Raw genomic sequence first — 17,898 nt, 5'->3', positions numbered from 1 at the left:
GAGAAATGAACCAGAAAAGTTCTCAGCATGAAAGAAGGCGGAGCCTCCGCGCACACCTACCTATTATGTAATCGCCATGGACCAATGGTAGTACAAAGGTGTTTACCTGCCATAGTGAACTTTTCCAGAAAGTTCACTTTGGCAAGTGGTTTCGAACTCCCAAATGAACTTCGTTTTGCCCTGATTTTGGTCGAAATTATGTTGTCAGTATTTCAGTATTATATATTCTTTGATTTCGCTCTAAGTATATTGGGGCCTTTACCCAAAAGAACCCATGATCTATGACTTTTCAGCAGTGGAACTCACTAGTAGCAAAGGAAAAATAATTCATGTTTTACCCTAGTTGTGAACGAGTTTGCAGTTTGAATTGAATGTGGTGAGATAAAAAGGCAATGTACTGCAGAATAATATATTTGTTTAAATCCCTTAGTATTAAGTTGATCTCACAAGCGACAGACAAAAACAAACCAACAGCACAAGCAATAGTCAGATTCATGAGAAGAAAAATGACTCTTTTGAGCTGGTTCTTTTAATACATCGGAAACTTCCAAGTTTAAAACATTCTGATGAATCATTCACTGAATGAACTCACTTACTTAACATTACAGTTTTGTGAACGTAAAGTTCATTAAACAAAAATCAAAACAAAAAACTTGATTTAAAAAAACTTTATATTCACATTTTTTAAAACAAGAGTACGATATAAATGGATATCAGGTGTAAAATGTATATAAAAAGGCAGTCTATGCTCTCTTGAAAGGTTATGTGCCACTGTGCCACCATACTCACTGAGCATTCATATTCCATGTTTGAAATTCACCAATTGTCCTCAGGAAATATTTGAATTTACAGTAAGTCACTGTATGTGTGTGTGTTGTATAACCCTGAATCAGCCACATCTGTCAGAGGAAAATTACAATTTTGTCTCCAAAAGAGCCCTGAGAAAAGAACCCTTTCCTCAAGGTCAACCAACCTGCTCTCACTGACATTCACACACACATCTATATTTTGAACCATTTAAAAAGCATACATGCAGTGTACGTACCACACACAAGGCCTTAGAGCGGCGAAATGCTTCTGTCAGTACATAGCTGAATAACTACAAAGGAAAAACATTTCTCCATAGGCATAGTTCTAAAATTATATGCCACTATTCAAGACTGTTTTCTTGTCCCAGTAAAACACTCACTCACTTGCTTTTGATAGACCGACTGGCTTCCTATCAGAGACGCACAAACACGCAGACCTGTTGAGAAATGTTCCGCCAGGTTGTTTATTTTGGCAGTCCGTAACAACTCTCCTGCTTTCTCGGACGCACACACGCACAGAGACACACGGGTACACGGGCGCAGTGATAAATACCTGTGAGTGACAGTGTGTTCAGAGGTAGTGTCGTTGCACGGCATCAGACTTGACTAGAAGAAAACCCGACGGCCATCATACATATTCAAACACCCCGCAGCCAGAAAGAAACTACTCAATTTTCTCCTCACATACATCACATAAATATGAGTGAGTGTGTGTGTGCGTGCATGTGTGTGTCAACTCCTACTGCATAATAAAAAGAAAATGGAAAAAAGTGCAATGATGGACACTGAAAAACCAAGTCGTCGACAGCAGAAGCAGGATTATAATAACCAATTAGGTCAAAACCTCCAAATGCATTTGACTTAAATTCTGGTAGGAATGGAGAGTATATGTATGTAGATACTGTACATGACTTTATACCTCAAATAACTGAGTTTGTTTCTTGTAATTAGTGGTCGACCGATATTGGTTTTTTGATGGCCGATGCCGATATCTTAGAGAGCAGGGTGGCCGATATAAAGCCGATATTTTTATATTTATTTTAATCAATATTTAATAATTTTTTTTTAAATCTTTAAAATAAACATGCTTTTTTACTTTAGATGGCAACTTCTTGAATCTGCAATCCTATTACAGTATTTTTCACAAAGTAATTGTTTAGAAATATATGAATATATGAATAAAGGAAGTATGTAAGTACTTTCTGTTACAAATAATATAAAAGCAAACGCTTTACTTTACTTACTTCGCATACCATTTACTTTCTTTGTTTACCAGTTCTGTCTAACAAAGTATTAGATATGACTGACAGAGATCGTTAATGAAGACGGAGAATGTGTGTGAGTGAGCGCTGTTTGATCTGAGGAGCTGCCGTTGCCGTTCTCTTCTGGCGCTGGTGTGTTCTCAGCGCCGCCCGTCAAAATAAAAGTCAGGAGCGCCGTCAAAATAAAAGTCCCGCTTCCAAAACATCGGCCAATCAGAAAAACGTATCGGCCGATGCCGATATTTCAAAAATGCCAAATATCGGCCAATATATCGGTCGACCACTACTTGTAATCGTTACTTTAGTTGATATGAGATTGTGAGACAAAGTTAGCCTGGCTAACGTCAGACCTCGTCTCATTGAGACGTGGTCTGGGAACCACATGTTCATTTTCTCGTAATTATCCCAGATGACGTATGTAGAGCGACAGAAACTCGACGAGGAAGACGGCGAAATAAACTTGCGTTCTAAACTACTTAGAACACTATCTAAGGCTGCATCGAAAGGTAACTTCGCGTCTGATGCCATGTTGGATCCATAGATATAAACAAACTGCTTCGGTGTGTCGCATAGACGTCGTCATCGTCTTGCTGCTCCCTCCCCGTTCTGTGAATGCTTCCCTTTTTGAGGGGAAAATATGGTCCATGGTGTCCAGGCTGCCTAGCAGCGTGAATAAAATCGCGCTGCGCGCAAGGCAGCATGGGGAGACCCAGGCTAAGACAAAGTTGCAATTACAAGAAACAAACTTGCAGTTGTGAGATATTAAGGGATAGTTCATGCAAAAATTAAAATTCTGTCATCATTGACTTACCCTTAAGAAGATATTTTGAAGATAGTTGGTAAACAAACAGTTGATGGGGCCTATAATTAAAATACTACGCAAGTCAATGGGGCCCATCAACTGTTTGGTTACCAACATTCTTCAAAATATCTTATGTGTTGGGCAGAAGAAAGAAATTAATGCAGGTTTTGGAACAACTTGAGGGTGAGTAAATGATAAAATAATTTTTATTTTTGGGTGCGAGATATTACGTCATCAGGACAAATGTTGCAATTAATATGCTATTTCTCGTAACTGTAACCATATCTTGTAATTGCTACGGCATATTTCACAATATGACAAGATCTGGTAATTCTGACTATTATGTCTTAACTATAAATATAGCAATGTGTCTCACAGAATGCCTTTATATCTTACAAATGTAAACATTCATACATTGTCAATTCGAATTAATTCAATCTAATTTCAGATTCTAAGAAGTTCTATTTATATGAACCCTGAAGTTTGCAATCCAATTCATAAATTAATTTACGTGTTACAAAACTTCAGAAAACCGGAGAAAGCCACTGATGTCACTGAAGCTATCCTGAGCATAACTGGCATTTTTGCCTTGATGACCTATCTAAGGCTGTAGATTCCTTAGTTTTGTTCCGAAACAGGGATTAAAATTGTGTTCGCACTATTTCGATGGTCCAATTGAGACATTTGACTAACTATAAGTAACTTTGAAACTGCAACAATTAACTCTCATTAGAGTATTAGTATGTTGTAGTTGTGGCCCTCATCAAACTTTTTTGGTCATGCATTGGTCAGAATGCACCCGTTCATGCTCCAGGATTCCACTCATAACGGTTATCCGTCAAAAAATGGACAGACTACAGCTCTACACACACCCCTGTTCAATGGAGTGATTCAAGCCCATCCTCTTTGAGATCAGATTTAAGATCAGATTTACCAACGAAATCTCACAGCAATTTCTAAGTATTTTACGAGGTGGCTAATTTTTACGAATTCATAGGACCTCACTTGTACGTTTTCGTACGAGTGGCAGGTAACCCAGTGGCAGGTAAGTTTAGGGGCAGGGTTAGGGCTGGTCCTTCCTGGTGACTTTCTTTTTTGATAAATCGTAAGATTCAAAACATAAAAAATTCGAACGAATAAGCCACATCGTAAAATACTTTCGGGTTGGATTTACATGCTTAATTTATTTCTGTTGATCAGCTCTGATGAAAATGTTTTCTCAATTGGATCGACTGAGGTGTTTACATGAAGGCTTTTCAGTCCGTTGAGCCATCAATCCAATAACTAACGGATTATTTGGGTGTATGTAAACATAGCTAATGTAACTTATTATTTTAAACTTTGACAATAACCTTTTTCATTTTTCACTGAGGCGGAAACAGACCTTCATATGTGTTTATTTATAAGCCATACGTTTATAAGCGTTTGTGTGCAAGCTTCTCTCCCATGCACAGACATGAGATGAGGTTTGTATTGTTACCTCTGTGCTCTGTCTTTTCGAGCGGGCTGCAATTTGGTTAGCTGTGACAATAATAATACATCAAAGCGGAGAATCAATTCCACTACAAAGGCTTTGTAGCCTCAACCTACAACTAGGGGAGACAGCTCGAGCGTGTGTGTGGCACACACTTTGCAAAAGCATCTGTGTTCCCTCCTGTGAGTGTGGCTTCTTTAGTATTCAGATCGTGCATCGAATGTACTAAATGTGTTTTTCTAAAGGCAAATGCGGTATGTTTGTTGTGTACGTGTGACTATTACGCCGTTGCTGGTGCGATCAGGAGGAATTTCATTTCACAGGTGAAGATGGAACTCCGTCTAAAGTGACTGGAGCATGTCCACGCTCTTGCTCCTCTAGCCGTGACGCACCTGGGGTGGGCGGTTAAGGGCAACAGAGTGCAACAGGATACAAGCATCTGACACACCACGACTGAGCATTCAGCTGGCAATCAGCCACTATGCAGCGAAAGAGAGAGGATGAGAAAGAGACTGACTGAAAAAATGAAAAAAGGGCAAAGAAGTGCATCATATAGAAAATGGCAGAGCAATAGGAATGAAAGAGAACCAAAGTCATTGATCTGTGAAGTGTAGCATGGAAATGGCAACGCTATTCTTCAAGGATAAAGCACCAGCCGTAGGTGCTTCCTAACGGAAAACTCACAATGGCATTCAGAAAGATGACAAGCAACTCAGAAGGAAATGTTATTGCTCGGAGGTTGATTTTTTTTTTATATAGCTGAGGAGTCTTGAGGAGGATCAAGTACATTTGTCTTAGATGTTTCTCTCCTACAATTCTGTATAAGAGATAAAAATAAACAAATGAGAAGATTGTTTACAGTAAGAGTAGAGCAATAAAATGAATGTGGATAGCAAAGCTGAAATAATTTGGTCTTGGAAGAATTTAATGATAAACGTAGTGTATACTAAGATATCAGACTTGATTGCAGACATTGTTGTTTTTGCTAATCTAAGATATTTTTAGACTTTTAAATAAAGTTATTTAAGAAACTTTTTTTCAGACGAAAAATCGGAGAAGTAGAAGAACAATTAGGCATGAGTCTCTATTTGTACTCCATTCATCTAAATGCTATGCAAGAGAACCAAATGAGACATTAAAGAGATTTAATTTACTACTTATTTATTTTAGTTGGATGAATTCTATACAATTGTAGTCACTTTAACACTTAAGAGCATCCAAGACTGTCAGAAACTGAACATGAGTAATGTAGCTGTGGACGTAAACGATCTGCAAAGTTGTGAAGACGAAGAAGTTTCTCTCAAAAGAAAGAATCGATTCTGAACAGCCAAAACGAGTACTCAGTAACACATTTGCATAATGCCCGCCTATGGTCTTCATTGGCTGCCCGTGAACAATGTCTACTTTGCCCCGCCCTCAAACACTGTAGCTGGTGTTGTGTACATGTCGAGAAGACGCTGTTTTCTGCTCTGCAAAAGCCAAATCTCTTTGTAAACACTTCCAAAGTATGAGGATGTGAAGAGGCAGTGGTTAAAATTACCTTTTGAAGATTGCTTCTCAAATCTCAAAATGGGATTTACAAAACGCTTATCCATTACAAATGGGTCAGTACTCACTTTATTTGGACCATCTTGCTCCTCAGAATCACAACCTATAAGTATGATTAATTATTGATGTACAGTATATATTTTCTACCGGGTGTTCAAAATACAGTTTTGTGCTTTAAATTGTGTACACCCAGTGAAGCTGTAGGTCTCTAGCTAACTCATGCAATTACTGTCTTAGTGAAATACTGCTGCAAATAAGTGGGCCGACTATTACATAAAATTGTGTCCATTAATGCAGATTGTCTGTTGTTTTTACTACTTTGAGTAATGATAAATGATGGAGCAAGATTTGTTTTGCAAACTTTAATGTTACATCAGTCATTCACGTTAGTGCTCGGCTAACATTTGCACCGTTATTGATACGGTTACTGATACAGTTCCCGCATGTGCACCGCAATAAATTAGAAATATACACATCTATTTGTTGATGAACATACACTTGTTAACGCTGGTGAGGAATTACTGAGAAACGTCCTGCTCGAGTCGTCTTTGCGATGGAGGTTCAGGTTGAATAACTAGTTCTTCCAATGTTTCATCAACGGACTCGCACTCGGATTGATATGGTAAAATCGACGCCATCGTTACTCTCTTTACAGTATGTATTATGCTTTGAAATTGGGCACGTTAAAAAACAATCCGGTATTTAAGATACACTCACCGGCCACTTTATTAGGTACACCTGCTCAACTGCTCGTTAATGCAAATATCTAATTAGCCAATCAAATGGCAGCAACTCAATGCATTTAGGCAGGAAGACATGGTCAAGACGATCTGCTGAAGTTCAAACTGAGCACTAGAATGGGGAAGAAAGGTGATTTACTGTAAGTGACTTTGAACATGGCATGGTTGTTGGTGTTAGACAGGCTGGTATTTTAGAAACTGTTGATCTACTAGGATTTTCACGTACCACCATCTCTAGGATTTACAGACAATGGTCCAGAAAGGAGAAAAATATCCAGTGAGCGGCAGTACTGTAGGAAAACAGATAGGAAAATAGGAAAATAGATGGATCCAGAAAGAGCATGGATCTATCCATGTATCAACGGTTCAGGCTGGTGGTGGTTTAATGATCTGGGTGATATTTTCTGGCCCCACTTTGGCATCCTTAGTACCATTTGAGCATTGTTTAAACACCACAGCCTACCTGAGTGTTGTTGCTGACCATTTCAATCCCTTTATAACCACAGTGCACACATCCTCTGATGGCTACTTCCAGCAGGACAACACCGCAAAGATCACAAAGATCTGTCACGAATGTCACAAAGATCAAATCATCTCAAACTGGTTTCTTGAACATGACAATGAGTTCAATATACTCAAATGTCCTCCACAGTCACTAGATCTCAATCCAATAGAGCACCTTTCGGATGTGCAGCTGACAAATCTGCAGCAACTATCATGATGCTATGAACATGCTATCATGTTCATATGGACCAAAATCTCTGAGGTGTTGCCATGCCATCAATGCCATGAAGAATTAAGGCAGTTCTGAAGGCAAAAGGGGGTCCAACCCGATACTAGAAAGGTGTACTACCTAATAAAGTGGTCTGTGAGTGTATTTTAACAGTAACATTGTGGCGGCTGTCATTGCTTCCTTTTGCATGCATAGAAAAAGTAAGTAAAAAAAAAAAAGATCCACCACTTTGGCACTTGGAAAATAACCAGTGATCTGATTGTAGTATTTTGCTGAAAATCTCGCTTCTTTAAGCATTCAAGTCACTACTGCCATGCAATGAATTCAGAATTTTCATTTTTGGCTGAACAATTTCTTTCAGAAAAATTCTCCATTGTTAATCACAATATTGCATATGAGAAATAATTTAGATTTAAAAGTAAGCTATGTAGGATTTCTCCTTACTATTTTGATAGAGGTGATAAATGAGCTGCACATTTCTGCACTTATGTGGTCTTTTCCCTTGAATGTATAGTTCACAAAAAGCCTACACTTAGAGACAGTCTTCAATATAGTTTTTAAATGTGTACAAAAATGACTGTGAAATGCATTTATGGAAGGAGCAGAGATGTTAGAGAAGGTATGCCGAAGACAGGAATGAGAAGCTAAGAAAAAGTTAACAGTGAACGAATCAAAGATAGAAATAGAACAAGAAGAGCACTACAGGTACAGAAAAAAAAAAATTTAAAGAAAAGAAAAAGACAGGTTTAAGAGCTCTTTTGCAGCCTGTTCCCACTGGAGACTTCACCTGGTCTGAAAGCTAAGGATTCAATTGTTTGAATGTGACAGAGATGCAGAAAGGACAAAGAGACTGACACAGGACCCCTGTGCACCCTTGTCAAAAAAGAAAAAGATGGAGGAGAGACAAAATAATAGTGATAAATGTCAGTGTGATAGAGCACGGTCAGCCACTACATCCTGACCACAAACAATGCTGGCTCAACTATTGTTAGACAGACAGATTTAGAGAGCCTGCCTCTCTCAAGGGATGGAAGCAGCAGAATGAATTTAGAGAAGGAAGAATGAAGCAGTCAACCTTTATTTACGGAGACGGAAATTGCTTACAAATCAAGCAACTCCGTTTTTGTGTTTTGTGAGAAAATGGTTCAGCGATCACAGGGACCAGTAAAAAAAAAAAAAAAAAAGCCAAGAGTGTACTCCAACCTCAATGCTTCAAGCATCCTCCACATAATTACATTTGGAATTGGAAATATTTCAAGGTAAATATTTTAACGTTATGAAACACTTCACAACGGATGACCTGACTAACTCTTGTAGCACAAGATAAGTACTGTAAGTGAATACCTGCATTACTTTAACACAATCTACACTACTGTTCATCTAATTTCAAACACACCAACAAAAAGAAGTTTAAATCATCTAAATTGCTTTTTTATTATTATTTTTATTATAAAACAATACACAATTCAAAGTGCTGGCGTAGTTTTAATTAAGAATATTGCAAGACTTAGATGATAAAATGGTGTCACGTCATGGCTGATAAAATGTTAATTTTATGATGACAGTTATATGATTACTTTTTGTCATTTGATGTCAGACAACAGTGGTGGAAAAGAAGTTACCACAGTTATTTAGATTAACAGTCATTTTAGTCTGCTAAGTATTTTAATACAAACTAATAGTAACCATATAAAATATATGCATTTCACCCCACACTTTAAGTTAATTACTCAAGCTTGTGCCTTTCACCCACATTGAAACCCTCACCTTTTTATGTATTCAACTAGGACATGTAAAGTAGAATCTCCAATTAGCCTCTGAATATGTTGGAGAAGCCTTGTATTAATATTCATCAGATTGTGTTAAATGATTAATTTATTATAAAACCTTTTCTAGCAGCGCATACTGAGAGCGAGCTGAGTACTATTAATTATACTACCATATCGAGCCCAGGGTACAAACCAAGCCGTTCTCACATAGGGCTTTTGCAGATCACATTTCCCAGAAATGCACCTCCAGCTCACCCAAAAAAAAAAAAAAAAAAAAAAAAAAACCACACAACAACATTCAGAGACAACCTGATGAGCAGATCAATATGCATGTATGCAAGCATGAGCTTCATCTACACACATCACCTATTCAGCAGACACTCACTGAGAGGCGTCTCTGACTTCAGGCTAGAAGCTTCATAAGTAAAGCAGATAGAATAAAACCACTTATCAGGATATAAAAGGCCCTTAGTGTGGCATTGTCTATTTGAATATTCACTAAACAGCCGAGAGAAATGTGCTGAACATTTTAATGCGCTGTTCTGACAAACTTTGAAGGAAAAAAAAAGAGGGAAATCTGGAATAGAGGTAAAAGACTGTCACAGCGTCCAAAATCAAATACTATATAAACCCTACTATATAGCATGCGAAAAACAGTACACCAACAGAGCAGTATGTCCAATATTCGAAAAACAGTAGGCGAAAAGTCCCTGAATGACCTCCCACTTCCAGTGAGATTCTGAAGTGCGCATTTGATGGACACTTTACTATCCCATGAGGCCACAGGAGAGGATTTATGAATGGAGGTGAAGCGTTCACCTCCACTAACTGACACTGGTAGGTCACATGATAATGACAACATGGCGAATGTAGTAGCTTACATTCATACTACATAAAAAATGCTTTTTTAACGTTTTTTAAGTTCAAATTCAAATGTTGTACCTACTCAGGCAGTATGCGATTTCGGACGCACCACGTGTTCTTTTCTGCAAAAAAATAGCCACCCATAGCAAATTATGTAATTGATTAGGGGTGTAACGATACCCTTATGTCACAATTTGATATATATCACGATATTGAACTCACTATACGATATTATTGCAATACTCCAAGACATATGGTAAAAGGTTAACAAAAAATGTACTGTTGATTAAAATGCTAAATTTAGTTTTACATTGTGGGTGTAAATGAATAGGCTTGCTGCTGGTAACCCAATGCACAGGACAATGGTGACACCAGAATACAAATGTTGATGATTCTGAAGCTGAAAATACAGAATAATTTTAGATGAATGTTTGCACTCTGTCACTACCTACTGTAGATACATTTAAAATAATGTAAACATTTGGCATTATCAGGACCCACATAAATTCCCCCATTGCATTATTATACATTATAATCAGGGCTTGACATTAACTTTTTTGCTCACTAGCCAATGTGGCTAGTGCTTTTCCAAAGTTACTAGCCACACAGCATTTTTACTAGCCACATTTTTGTTGTTGTGAAATTACCTGATAAAAGTTGACTATGGAGTGCTAAAATTTCTTCGTTTCTGTGTTGTCGGTCACTATAGCGCAAGCGCAAGTGTAACCCAGGTCACTAAAGAGATTCTGTTGATGTAAGGAGAGAGAGAAAAAAAAAGACTAACACTTGTGAATATATATAAAACAGTTATTTTATTAATGTCTGTGGGGAAAGAAAAAAAATAGAAAGTTTAAGATTCTAAGAGAAAATAAGAAAATGCATAAACTAAAATCATAAAACTCATTTAGAAAATGTATCCAATTTAGCAAGACAAAGATTGGTTCAATTCAACGAGTGGGAGTTAGCCCCGCCTTAATAGGTGGACTCAGGGCAAGGGTGATGCAACACTTTTTGCGAGACACTGAAGCGGCTAGTTCAAGTTACAGAAGCTGCTGGTGCGATCCTAAAGAAAGAAACGAGAATTAGAACAAACAAACCAAGATTTAAATCAGAGAAACAATAGAGAAACTTTTAGATTAAAGTGCGGATTGAGATTCATCAGTCAAACGTTACGAGTGAACGTGATATTGACTGCTACGAAGAGAATACATTTTCCAAAGTTGGAAGTTTTGCCCTTCATAGCCGATGAATTGAGTTCTCTTGGTGAGTGTTGTAATTAAATAATTCTTTTTGTGTGTAAAATACTTGATAAATTGTATTGAATTACTAAATTCTGATGTAATATGCTGTTGTATGTAAAAGAGTTGACCCTTTCGTTTATAATGGGAAGAGTATTGCATGTATGTGTTGAATAATTAATGTTTCAGAGTTAAAAGCCACCTCGAGTGGTTAATAGAGGTTATTTTAACGAATTTCGTCGTGTATTTGAGCTATGAGTTAATGCGCGGTCATGACGCACATGTAATACGGGCAGATGAGGCCTAAGTGCGTCATCGGAAAAATAGCTCTTTGCACATACAAACTATATGTGCTAAAGTAAGACGGAATTGCAGTAAAAGGAAAAAAAAGTTGAATGTTGTTTATATGCAGGCTAACTGCTCTAATGATGTATATTTTTTGAAAGGAATGTCTAATTGTATTTTTGGCCTTGTCTTTGCAAGGTTGGGTCTTTTTCTTTCTTTCCTTTTCCCCTTTTTTCTTGTTTTTTTCCTTCTTTTCTACTTTTTGTCTTTTCTGAGTCGGATGCTGCACATTTCCTGGACACCGGACGATTTTGGAGAATTGTATGTGAATTGTCCCTGCTTGCTTCACATCGGAAAAAAAAACGTTGCGAGCGGGAACTGGCGAGCCATTTGCCCATATAAGGAAGGACCGAGTTTATGAATCAAGAAACGAACGGAGTGGTATGATTGTGCACACATCTGAATTGAACTGTGTTGATCCGAGATACATTGCGGAAGAAGGATCTCGTGAGAGCGGCATTCGAACTGGAACTGAGAATTAGTGTGTATATAAATTATATACATATAAAAAGAGGAATCTGAATTGTATTGAATTTGAGACTGCTAATTAAGCAGTACATTTTGACCTGTATTTTATTTTCTCTACTGTTATTTTTTTTTCAAATTCCATTGTATTTCATTTCAATTCATTTTGATTTTATATTTTATTTTTATTTATTTTTCTTGGAGAACGAGAGTAAAAAGGGTATTCTTATAGGGTTATCATTTGGAAGGATTGCATTTGAATTTAAAACGTTTACTTAACCTTAAATAAGCCAATTAGAAACAAATTGAATAAATAGGTAAACAAATAAATTATATACATATATTAATAGAATAAGGGTCAATTAAATTTATTAGCTTGAAACTAAATAGGTAAAAAAAAAAAAAAGAGAGAAACAATAATAATTATAAACTAAATAGGAAATATAAATTAGGGTTATATTAAGGTTACATTTATTTGTTCCACGGCAAATCTTTGCTGTTCTCCTGGTCATTATAAATATATTTTTCTTTTTTCTTTCCCTCCTGTGTGATGTGATGTTTTAAATTTCACTGCTTTATCATTTAATTCCTTAATACATCATTCCAAATTTTCTAACGCAACGAGTGCTTGTCATAAATTCTTTCTCCCCTTGCTGTTAACGCAGTCTCTTGAGCGATTCTGGTCTTCTGGTCACTGGTCCAAATTTTGAAGCGGTGCACTTCACGCTCATTTGCATATTTCGCTATTTGTAAGTGAGGGTTGCATTGTCGCCGCGACGCAGGTTACAGAAAGTTGGCGAGCCAGCCAGGAGACTGTTGCTTAGCAACAAGGATAGTAGTAGGAAACAAGCTAATAAGTAACCAAATTTTTCTCAGAAGCGTTGATCTTGCGTTGTGACAATGGAAATCATTGAGAGAGAGAGTGTGGACGTAGCAAATGCGCTTCTTGTCAAAGGTCTCACGTTGACCGAAACAGATGATGAGCTGAGTACTTTCTTGCAAAGGTATGGCTCAGTTAAACGTAATTTGATAATTGACGATCAAACGTCTGAGTTCCATCAGCATGCCATTGTAGAATATGCTCACAGCTCTGCAATGCTGGACTTAGCGCCAATGTTACCCATAACTTTGGGAAGTCTTTCGAATCCAAGTGTCATGTTTCAAGTACGAGCTTTGGCTACCGTCTGTAACCAGACGGCCAGTGAGAAACCTCTTTCAAATGTGTTTCAGGAGGAGTTGAATGAACTCCAGGAAGTTCACTCTACCAACTGTACTCCAGAGAGAGCGCGAAATGTGAGCTGTGATGATTCCAGTAAAGCAGAAACAGTAGGAATGCGAGGTTTAGAATTCAAAGACCCAATCAAGAGACAGACGGGCCCTATGGCCTTTCCAGAAACCACCGTTGATGGTGTTACAGTGACTACTCGTTCTGGTTTCCCCATGGATGTTGTAGACCCACCAGGTATTCAGAAGATGGTTGTAGAGCACATAGTGAGGTCAGCTGATGCTGCGATGTTACAGCAAACTTCAGTCCGTCTTAGGAATTTCTCAGGGAGGTGCCCGCGTCCTCCAAATGAACCTGACTTTGACACTTGGCGAGTAAGTGTAGAACTCTTGCTAAGTGATCCGGCTATTTCCGATTTGCAAAGAGTACGTAGGATTCTAGATAGCTTGTTGTCTCCTGCCGCAGACGTAGTGAAGCATGTGCGACCTCCAGCTTTGCCTGCGGTGTACCTTGAGTTGCTAGAATCAGTGTATGGTTCCGTAGAGGATGGTGACGAACTGTTGGCCAAGTTTATGGGCACTTTACAGAACCAAGGTGAAAAGTCATCAGATTTCTTGCACCGGTTGCAAGTTCTTCTGATTTCAACGATTAAGAGGGGAGGTATCGTGGAGAAAGATCATGATCGTTGCCTCTTGAAACAGTTTATGAGAGGATGTTGGAACAATGGTCTCATTGACAGCCTTCAGTTAGGAAAGAGCGAGTCTCACCCACCCACTTTTGCTGAATTGGTTGTGTTAATTCGAACAGAAGAGAGTAAACGTAATTCCAAAGAAGAGAGAATGAAAAAGCACCTTGGATTGCCAAAAACTCCTGTTGGTTACCCGAAACCTCGAGCTGCCACCCAGCAAGTGTCAGTGTATTCTCATGAAACACCAAATGCTAGTAGTTCTGAAACAGATTCTCTGAGAAAGCAACTTGCAGAAGCTCAGGCTCAACTTGCTACTTTAGGTAGAAATTCAGATCAGAAACGCCAGAGCGGATGTTCAGAGAAAACAGAATTTGATGCTTTGAGAAAAGTAGTAGAAGAGTTGCGCGCTCAGATAGCTGCTATGCAAGTTTCCATGACTCAAGAAGCAAAACGTGAAGATTCAGATAGCTTAGAAGTCGCTAACCTACGACGACAGGTAGCTGAACTGCAAGCTCAGAATGTTGCTCAGAGAAATTTTAGAGATCACTCCCGTGTGACTGCTGGTCCTCGAGTTTTTTCGCCTCAGAATTTGATAGAAACAGATACTGGTCGAGATGTTAGAAGGGCCCAACCAATGGCCAATCGGCCTCGTCCCGGATATTGTTTCCGATGCGGAGAGAACGGTCATTTGGCTGTTGCCTGTGATAATCCAGCAAACCCCCTGAGAGTTGAAGAAAAGCGTCATAAGCTGAGAGAGCAGCAGGCCCAGTGGGACACTCTGCACGGGAATTCTTCCTTGTCTTTAAACTAAGGGGCGTTTCTGTAGCGGGGCATACAGAGACGAGGTGTAACTTTAACCGCCCTAAGTGTTATAGACAAGCGGCCGTCGCGAGTAATCAGAATAGATCACCCTTAAAGAACCTGCCAGAGGGGTTAGTAGGAGTAAAGTGCACAGCGCATATTGTCATTGGGGGTAAAGAAATTAGTTGTCTCCTAGACACAGGATCTCAGGTTACTACCATTCCCCAGTCGTTTTACGAGTCACACCTGTCTGATCATCCGTTGAAGTCATTGGGAAACCTACTAGAGGTAGAAGGAGCCAATGGACAAGCAGTTCCATATCTAGGGTACATAGAGTTGGTCTTGAAGTTTCCGAAAGAGTTCGTGGGTGCAGAAGTTGAAATCCCTACCTTAGCTTTGGTAGTTCCGGACCTCAATAGTCTGTCGCAAGTTCTAGTAGGTACCAACTCCTTGGATGTGCTTTATGGTCACTGTATCAACGAGAAACAGAATAATCCTTGTTCGAATCTTCATGGGTATCAGGCAGTGCTTAAAGTCCTTGAAGCGAGAAGGAGGCAAGCTAGCAGTGAACCATTAGGGCATGTGAAATTGATGGGGAGGATCCCTGAGGTTGTGCCTGCCGGAAATACAGTAGTCTTGAATGGCAATGTTCAGCTTCGGGGACCTTGCTTGGAGAAATTGATAGCTCTTGAACCGCCTTCAACCCCAGCGTTCAGCGGTCTTTCGGTGGCGAGTTGTGTACACACTTTGCCATCCAGACGATCCTCTCAGCTGTCAGTTCTGCTTAAGAATGACACTCGGACTGATATAACAATTCCTCCTAAAGCTATACTTGCGGAGATTTACGCTGTAGAGGAAGTGATAGAGAGCACCAAGAGTTCTTGCGGAGTAGAGTCATCAGCACCTACCTCTGCCAACCTTACCTTTGACTTTGGAGATTCTCCTTTGCCTTCACATTGGAAAGAGCGAATTTCGAACCGGCTAAATTCCATGCCTGAAGTTTTCTCTTTGCATGATCTTGACTTTGGTTGTACTAGTCAAGTGAAGCACCAGATTAGATTGGCAGATGAGACACCCTTTAAGCATAGGGCGCGTCCAATTCACCCTCAAGACATCGATGCCGTTCGAAAGCATCTTCAGGAATTGATTTCTGCCGGAGTCATTCGCGAGTCCGAGTCTTCCTTTTCTTCACCCATAGTGGTGGTCCGGAAGAAAGATGGTTCGGTTCGGCTCTGCATCGACTTTCGGAAGTTGAACTCTCAAACGATTAAGGATGCTTACGCGCTACCAAATCTAGAGGAGGTCTTTTCTGTGCTTACTGGTTCCAAATGGTTCTCGGTACTTGATCTGAAGTCTGGATTCTACCAGATCGAAATGGATGAAGCTGATAAGTGCAAGACTGCTTTCGTATGTCCCCTAGGCTTCTGGGAATTCAATAGGATGCCTCAGGGAATCACAAATGCGCCAAGTACATTCCAGAGGTTAATGGAGCGGTGTATGGGTGATCTTCACAGGAAGCAGGTCTTAGTTTTCATTGATGACTTGATTGTCTTTTCAAAGACTTTAGAAGAACATGAGTCGCGGTTAGTCCAGGTCCTAAACCGGCTTAAGGAGTACGGGTTGAAGCTAGCGCCTGAAAAATGCAGTTTCTTTCAGACATCAGTCAAGTATTTGGGGCATGTTGTTTCAAAGGACGGAGTAAAGACTGACCCGGCTAAGATTGAAGCTCTAAAAACTTGGCCGAGGCCCACAAATTTAAAAGAGTTGAGAGCTTTCTTAGGCTTTGCGGGGTACTATAGGAGGTTCGTGCGTGACTACTCGAAAATGGTCAAGCCTCTCACGGGACTCACTGTAGGGTACCCTCCACTGCGCAGGGGCCGCAGTGGGAAGCGAGAGGGGAGCGAGTATTTTAACACGAAAGAGCAGTTTGGTGATCGATGGACTGATGCATGTCAGAATGCGTTTGATGATGTTATTTCGAAGTTGACCTCTGCTCCTGTCCTGGGCTTTGCTGACCCCAGACTTCCGTATACGCTCCACACTGATGCTAGTACTACGGGGCTGGGAGCGGCATTGTACCAGGAGCAGGAAGGGCAGATGCGAGTGGTAGCGTTCGCCAGTAGGGGATTGACAAAAAGTGAGGCGAAATATCCGGCACATAAGTTGGAATTTCTTGCATTGAAGTGGGCTGTCACAGCTAAGTTTAGTGATTATTTGTATGGTACAGACTTCACTGTTGTAACAGACAGTAATCCCTTGACGTACGTTTTAACATCTGCGAAACTTGATGCTACCAGCTACCGTTGGCTGTCTAGTTTGTCAACCTACACTTTCAAGCTCCAATATAGGGCTGGGAGTCAGAATCAGGATGCGGACGGTCTTTCCCGGCGTCCACATGGTGAGCCTTTTGATGATTTGGTCTCTCAGAAAGAACGGGAAAGAATTGAGAAGTTTGCACTTCATCACCTTGCGGAGCCTGGAAACGAATCTGATTTTCTCATGGCAGATGTAGTGAAAGCCATTTGTGAGAGACATGAGGTGATTGGTTTGCCCGAAGGGCCTGGTTTGGCACACTTTTCAATTACATTAGTCGAGTCCCTCACTCATTGTGTTGATGCCTTGCCGAATGAGTTGCAGCACGAAGCTGAGCATGGTCTGCCTGATCTCCCTAATCTCTCAGAGACCGCATTAGCAGAATGGCAAGGGAAAGATCCAGAGCTTGAGATAATAATTGAGTGGATGAGGAGTGGGACTAGGCCAGGTACTCTGAGGGGCCAGCCACCTGAAATAGTATTGTGGTTGAGGGAGTGGAGTCGACTTGAGCTGAAGAATGGGCTGTTGTATAGAAAGAAGCAAGAGAACGGAGTCTCTCACTATCAGTTAGTGTTGCCAGTTGGACTAAGAGACATGGTGTTGCGTAGTCTTCACGATGATATGGGGCACTTAGGTATTGAGAGGACTTTAGACTTGGTGAGGTCCAGATTCTTTTGGCCAAGAATGTCCCAAGCCGTGGAGAAGAAGATCAAGACGTGTGAACGTTGCGTGCGTAGAAAAAGACCTCCAGACAGAGCCGCTCCCCTGGTTAACATTCAAACCGGTAGACCCTTGGAGTTGGTCTGTATGGACTTCTTGTCA

General features: G+C 39.9%; 1 protein-coding gene across 2 annotated transcripts in view; it reads right to left on the bottom strand.

Moving 5' to 3' along the window:
• The window catches only part of LOC309512702 (transmembrane protein 132C), a 328,786-nt gene that overhangs the window by 81,409 nt on the left and 229,479 nt on the right, over window positions 1–17,898 (bottom strand). The window lies entirely within an intron of this gene.

The sequence above is a fragment of the Leuciscus leuciscus genome (genome assembly GCF_965113295.1).
Source record: "Leuciscus leuciscus genome assembly, chromosome: 13".
Taxonomy (NCBI): Eukaryota; Metazoa; Chordata; class Actinopteri; order Cypriniformes; family Leuciscidae; genus Leuciscus; species Leuciscus leuciscus.
This window is presented reverse-complemented; position numbering and strand designations above follow the sequence as displayed.